The sequence below is a fragment of the Grampus griseus genome (genome assembly GCF_964374135.1).
Source record: "Grampus griseus genome assembly, chromosome: 1".
In the NCBI taxonomy this organism is placed as follows: Eukaryota; Metazoa; Chordata; class Mammalia; order Artiodactyla; family Delphinidae; genus Grampus; species Grampus griseus.
This window is the reverse complement of record NC_139017.1, coordinates 145,165,383-145,172,993: the sequence shown is the minus strand read 5'-3', so window position 1 is coordinate 145,172,993 and position 7,611 is coordinate 145,165,383.

Sequence of the window (7,611 nt, the reverse complement as noted above, 5' to 3'; positions counted from 1 at the left end):
CATGGAGCTGGGACTGTAGTTGGGGGGCCTCATGTCAGTCCAAGTAGTGTTAGTTCCTTTTGTACCCAGGTACCCAAAGCACAGGACCTCAGCCTGGTTACAGGCCTCTGGTTACAGAGCCCGTCTCACACTTGAGGTGAGTTCTGCATGATAAGTCTTGAGCAGCTGAAGGGCTTAAACAAGCCTACCAAGTTTCTCCATATGTCCCATGATCTAATTTAAGGAACAAGTAACTAAAATGTTAAGCCAGTGCACAATAATCTGCTTACTTACTTTGAGAAAGCTCTCTTGAGCTGAATAATTCCAGCCATTCCTCCTGCTGTCAACAGCACTGTTTCCCAAATGTGGCTGGGAAGAGGTCTAGTGGCTCCTGTGGCTTCTGTGCTCTAGAGCCTGTGAGCCACAGCTACTGAGCCTACGTGCTACAACTACTGAAGCCCACGTGCCTAGAGCCCATGCTCCGCAACAAGAGAAGGCACCGCAGTGAGAAGCCCGGGCACTGCAATGAAGAGTGGCCCCCACTTGCTGCAACTAGAGAAAGCCCGTGCGCAGCAGCAAAGACCCAACACAGCCAAAAATAAATAAATTTTTAAAAAATTAAAAAAAAATAATGTTCATAGTAACCCTGGTCACAAAAGCACACCCAAATGCCCATGAGAGTGGACAAATAAAATGGAATATTCACACAGTGGAACACTATACAGGTGTCAAAACAAATGAGCTACAATAACACATAACAATATGAATGATTCTTAGCAAAAATATATTAAATGAAAAGTTTAGTCCCAAAGATTAGATGTAGCATGATGCCCTTTAAAAATAAAACTTTATTCTTTTTTGTTGTTATTTACATACGATATAATTTATCATTTTAAATGTACCATTTAAATGAATTTTGATAATTCATTATAGTAGTATAGCCATCATCACCATCAAAATATAGAAAATAATTCCATCTTCTAAAAAGTTTCCTTGTGCTCCTTTGCACTTAATCCCCTTCTCCCACTCCTGGTCCCAGGTAATCACTAATCTGCTTTCTGTCACTACAGTTTTGCCTATTCTAGAATTTCACATTATGGAAGAGAGAGTTGATTTACAGCTGGATTGCAAAGGCTGTGTCTTTATCTGGATGTCTGTTTTTTCACTCTTGGCCGAGGTAAGGGCATTGGTATTTCTAATGTGCTATTTAACTCTGAAGCTCCCCTGACTCCCAAGGTCACTTTCTTTGCTGACGGTTTACAGCTGGCCTAACTAATTACATGTGTGTGGCTTGACTACATGGCCAGAGTAGCATAAAAAAGATCTGAGCTCTCCCACAGCCAAGATTCCCCACACAGATCATGGAGATTCAATCCAAAGATAGAGTACTTTGCTTCACATCCTTGCTAATACTTGGTATTATAAATTTTAAACTTCACATCCTGTCCCAATGCATTATAGCTTTGCTACTTCCTTCACCAAGACACAGTGTCTCTTTCCTCACCCCTTGAATCTGAGCTGACTGTATGATTTGCTTTGACCAGTTAAATTTGGTGGAATGAATGTGAGTAAATTCTAAGCTTAGGCCTCAAGAGGCCTTGCAGCTTTCAGTCTCACCTTGGAACTTTTCTACTGCCATGTGAAGAAGCATGTGATGGACACCAAGCTAAGACCTTCTAACCTCAATTAAGTGGTTAAATGACCCAAACTGCATGAGTGACTCCAGTCAAGACAAGGTTAGCTTGCTGATTCCCAGAATCATGAGTAATTAAAATGGTTGTTTTTAAACCGCTGAGTTTTGGGGGTGGTTTGTTACACAGCAACAAATAATTGACACGTGTGGAAAACCCAAATCTGACTGTCATTTACCTGCTTACAGTCCTTTGTTCTCTCTGCATTGCCTGCAGGATCAAGTCCAAACTCTGCCCTGGTCCCTGGTTGTTGATTCTATCTCTGCTATCCCCCAATGCTCCCTTCTCTCACAAGTTCTTTGTGTATCCCAAGCATAACCTGTCCCCTGGTGCCTCTGTATCATGACACATTGTCTTCTCTGTCTAAATGCCCTTTTCTCTCTGTTCATGCTAGCCCAGATTTCCACCCCCTCCAGGAAGCTTTCTCTGATTTTCTAAAGCAGACTGCATTGTTCCCTTTTCTGTGCTTCCCCAGCCCTCTGTATATATTAGGAATATAACACTTCCCTTGTGTGCTTTCTCTCCTCACCCCATCCCCAAACTGAGAATTATTCGGGGCAGGAAGCTAGTATCTTGCATCTCTAACCCCCCAGCACCAATGTGTTTGGTACATAAAAGGCATGAGTAGAGACTGAGTATCTCATATGTGCTAGGCCTCATCCAAGATACTAGAGAGAGGGGTGATCAGAATGGACAAGGTCTTTGTTCTCAAGGGATGTACAATCTAGTGGGCAAGAAAGATAAGAAATTACAGATGAATTACAACTAAATGACAAGTGAGCAAAGTACTGAGAGAAGTGTACAGTGCGTATACCTGGGAGACCTAACGTAGCCTGGAGGAAGACATGTTCAAACAGACCTGGGGATGAGGAGGCGGTAGATTAGTGAGGCAGAGGAGGAGGTTGTGTGTGTGTGAGGGCTGTCCTCCAGCAGAGATAACAACAGGCTGTGTGACTGAAGCTCCTGAGGCTGGAGAGATAGACTCCGGGACCTGAAAGAGGTCTAGTATGTTGCAATACAGAGAGAAGGGGATGCTTGTGAAATATGAGGTCAGAGAACAGGCAGAAGTCAACAGCACCAGGGATGGCAGGCTCTGAAGGAGTGAGTACTTGGAGTAATTGGAAGCCAATGCAGGAGTTTTAAGCTGGAAAGTGACCTGATCAGATTTCCATGGGCCTCCTGCTGGGAGTATGGTTATCAATAGTATTTGCTGAATGAGGAAGTTAAATAACTGATTCAACAGAAAATGCTTCTGAAGGTCAGTCCAATACTTAAGCTTCCTCAGCCCTCCCCTGTCTGAGTAAAGGGAGCTGTTGAATTCCCTGCTGTTCAGACTGAAGTTTGAGGTGACCCACTAGGAGGCACACTGGCAAAGTCAGGTGTACCTGGGAGGGTGACCAGGTTGGAGAGGAAACTGAAAGTTCCATCCTGGGAAGAAGAACTGGGAGCATTAAGCCAGGAGACAGCTGTTCTCTTGCTCTCTATGCATTCCCTGCTCAACCAGTGCTTGCTTCACCTGCACCCTACTCATCTGACTGACCTTCCTACATGCTTGCCCCAGGCCCTAGCTAATGGTTGTTCTAACTTTAGCCACCATGATAGCTTATCATAGGGGTAGTGAGAGGTGTGCCCTTCTGCTGGTTTCCCTGGTAACCAATAAGCCAACCTAACATCAATTCCCCCTATAACTGGTAACCTACACCTACCCCTGGGAGTGAAGACTGCCACCAAGTCTGGCCCCGCCAAGTCCAGCCCTGCTGCAGAGGGGTTTCACTCCAGGACCTTGCACAGACATGTAAGCTCCCTCTATCCATTAAACCGCTGATGTCTCTGTTGCTGAAAGAGAGAGAGAGAGAGAGAGAGAATGAGAGAGAGAGAAGAGAGAGAGAGAGAATGAGAGATGCCTGTATCTAAATAGGACTGTTCTGAGGCAGGGGGTGCAGGTGTGTTTTGAGTGTCTCCAGAGTCAGTAGAGCTGGGGTCAGTAGAAGAAAGCTGTAGTGAGCCAGATTGCAGATCAATAGAAAACCTTTAAACTAGTGCTTTCTGGACTGTGGTTCACAACCATAATTCATTCGTGGTCATGGAAGCAGTTTTGTGCGTATGGTAGGCATTAGGATTTTTCAGAGATAGCTAGTTAGTTATTCCTCTTCCTGAAGGAAAGGTTACTCCTCTTCCTCAGAAGAGTTACCTTCCCCACTGCCTCTGTAGTTGGGCATGGCTATGTGACTTGTTTTATGAAATATTAGTAGAAGTGGTGTCTTTCTTCCACATTTCTGGATGGAAGCGTTGAGAGTGAACATCAGGTTTGCCGTGTCATTCCCACTACAGTGACCATGGAAACATACGTTGAGATGGAACTTACATCAGCCTGAGTGCCTAAGTGACTTTGTTGAGCAGAACCCCCTGTGGACCTGCATTAGACATGGGGCGAGAGTGAAAAATAACTGCCATGTTCAGCCTCTGAGAGTTTGTGTTGTTACTGAAGTATAACTTGGTCTCTCTCTCTTTTCTTTTTTTTTTTTTGGCTGCGAGGCTTGCGGGAACTTAGTTCCCCCACCAGGGATTGAACGCAGGCCCTCAGCAGTGAAAGCATGGAGTCCTAACTACTGGACCGCCAGGGAAGCCCCTACCTTGGTCTCTTTTGACCTATCCAGCAGGCATGGATCAGCTCCTTATTTTTTTTCTTATTGATTTTTTTTTAAATCAAAGTATAGTTGATTTACGATCTTGTGTTAGTTTCACGTATACAGCAAAGTGATTCAGATATATATATATATATATATATACACACATATATGTACATAATACCTTTTTTGATTATTTTTCATTATAGGTTATTACAAGATATTGAATATAGTTTCCTGTACTATACAGTAAATCCTTGTTGCTTATCTATTTTATGTATATTTTTAACAAAAGAGAATAGAATAGAAAATATCAGATGCAAACCAATCTATAGTGACAGCAGATCAGTGGTTGCCTAGGGAAGGCTAGATTACACAGGACCATGAGGAAACTTTTGGGGATGATAGATGTCTTGATGGTGGTAATGATTTTACATGTATATACATATGTAAAAAACTCATGGTACTGTATACTTTAAATATGTGCAGTTTATTGTGCACCAGTTATATCTCAAAGCTATAAGATGTATGCATAGAAAACAACACATTTTAAAAGATCATATACAAACAAAAAGATAGGCATTAAACAAATTATGAGTTGCTTATGGGTGGAGGGAGGATAAGACTGGGGAACAAAGATAAAAAATAAACAGGGCTTCCCTGGTGGTCCAGTGGTTGAGAGTCCGCCTGCCGATGCAGGGGACATGGGTTCGTGCCCCGGTCCGAGAAGATCCCACATACCGTGGAGCGGCTGGGCCCGTGAGCCACGGCCACTGAGCCTGCACGTCCGGAGCCTGTGCTCCGCAACGGGAGAGGCCACAACAGAGAGAGGCCTGCGTACCGCAAAAAAAAAACAAAAACAAACAAAAAAACCCCAGATAATATATGAGAGGGGCTTGGATGGATTAATGATGATAATGTTCTGTGAACTGAGGGGTATGATGAATTCAATCCCTCTGCACCTGATGGGATAAATGGATGAATGAACAAACTATTAGTTAGGAAAGGTGGCTGGTGGTATGCCTTCTTGAGTTGTGTTGGTCTTACCTCCCAGGAAGCTTTTCCCCTGACTCAAGAGTGTTGACTGGTCAGGAGATGGAATGTGACCAAGAAGTGGGCAGGTAGGCTGGGACTCCTACAATGTCACTGTCCCTTTCTCTTTTTTCCCTTCCTTGTCTGTTCTAGGGGACCAGAGTCATACAGTTCCTCTTTGTTCTGTTCCTCGCAAGCCCTGATTCCCTTAGTTGTTGCCCTTCCCGAACTGGGACACTTCATTTAGAGAATATTTCATCAGACTCGAAACTGGACTGTTATTTTATTTATTGAAGGTGGCAGGGAACAGCCCCAAAGTCACAGCAGTTCCAAAACAGTACTCTGTCTATTCCCAAGAATGTCCTCCCTGCCCATTCCTGCTTGGACCTTCCCCAGGTCTTTCTTGGGGAAGACCCTGGCTCCCTCTGGTGTCTTAGACTGCTTCTCCTTTTCCTTCAATTTGATATCACCTGCTTTCTATCTTCTAAGAATCTTACTCTTTTGGGGGTTGGTTTGTTTACCAATAATGCCTCTGTTATTCTTTTTGTTGTTGTTATTCTTTTAAAAATATGTTCTTCTGTTATTTTAATGAAGAAGGTAAATGCTTTATCTGCAAAATACATGTGCATCATCTGCCATCTGGAACCTGAGGCCTCTGAATTGGGTCTTGAAGGATCAATAGAAGTTTACCAGGCAGTGTGTGTTGCAGGGTTGGGGTGAAGATTTTGGAGGAACATCGGACATTAGAGGCCAAGGGAAGTGTGTTCAAAGGCACAGAATAATACTGGGACCTAAAGTGTTTGAGGAAGGCCGAGAAATGAGTTAGGACCTTCCTTTGTACATGTGCTCATTCTGACAGTCTGCCAGAGTCGTTAGATACTGAGTTTGAACCCTACCCGTGTGTTCACCCAACTTACAGAACCAGATGAGGGCATCCGCTAGAACTGTGGGCTCTGTCTCTCTTAGATGCCCCTGTTTGTGAAGGAAGTTGTAAGCAGGTTGTCACCAACTTGAGCTGAAGCCAGAGAGCTTGGTAGCTGAATATCTAGACTGTCAGCATAGTGACATCAGAGTCACTGAGGACAATGGCCCCACACCTTCTGGTTTCAAAGGGATTCACCTTGGTAGAGTCAGGAATTGCAAAAATTCCAGTCCTAGAGAGCCAAGGGCAAGAGGCCTCTTTGGGATGTATCAGGATTCAGTAGCAGGCAGCCCAAGAGAGAAGAACCAGAGTCACCTGAGGGAACCTTGGGAGGGTAGATTTGTTTTAGACACAAAGAAGTTCTGTCTACCTCTAGTCAAAATTCTGAATGTCCCTCAAAGGTATACTGATTTTACAAAAGCCATCCTCACTTTGCAGAATGGTTCCCCAGATGAGTTCTTTAAATAAGATAGATTTATGTTAAGATTTGATTTATACACAACCTACCAAGAATATACCCTCTGTGAAGTACGAGGTAAATATATAATGATGTCCTACTGATGCTTCTTGAGAAGGGGGGCATGTGATTTTCTGCATGTCTGGTTTTCAAAAACTGGTTTGCCACCCACGAGATGTTTTCTTCCTCACCGTCTTGGATGCAAAGGTTATGGCATACAAGCTGACTCAATACTCATATTGATGTCACCAGAGCCAAGTGAAAAATATGTAGCGCTCAGGATCAAAATAAAAATGTTTCCCTAATAAAATTGCTATTGCTATGGCTCATTTTTAGTCACATTATTTTATTCTGTTATTTTATATAGCCCTTGCTATATGTCAGGCACTGTTCTAAATACTTTACTAAAATTAACTCATTTAATTCTCAATAACCAGTGAGGTAGTACAATACCTCCATTTAACAGATGAGGAAACTCAGGGGCAGAATGGTGAAGAAACTTACCCCACAGTTTCAAATAAAACATTTTGTGTATATCCAAAGGATGACATGGGTTAAAACAGGTTGAGGAAAACAGATTAAGGGTGAGATGTGGTTGGTGTGTTTCCAGGCTAACGACTAGGAACTTTCTTTTTTTTTAATACAAGAAATTTTTTAAATTCTTTTTTTAATTTGTTTTAAAAAAATTTTGGCTGTGTTGGGTCTTCGTTGCTGCGCCCAGGCTTTCTCTAGTTGCGGCGAGCGGGGGCTACTCTTCGTTGTGGTGTGCGGGCTTCTCATTGTCGTGGCTTCTCTTGCTGCGGAGCACGGGCTCTAGGCGCACAGGCTTCACTAGTTGTGGCACGTGGGTTCAGTAGTTGTGGTGCTCGGGCTTAGTTGCTCCACGGCATACAGGATCTTCCC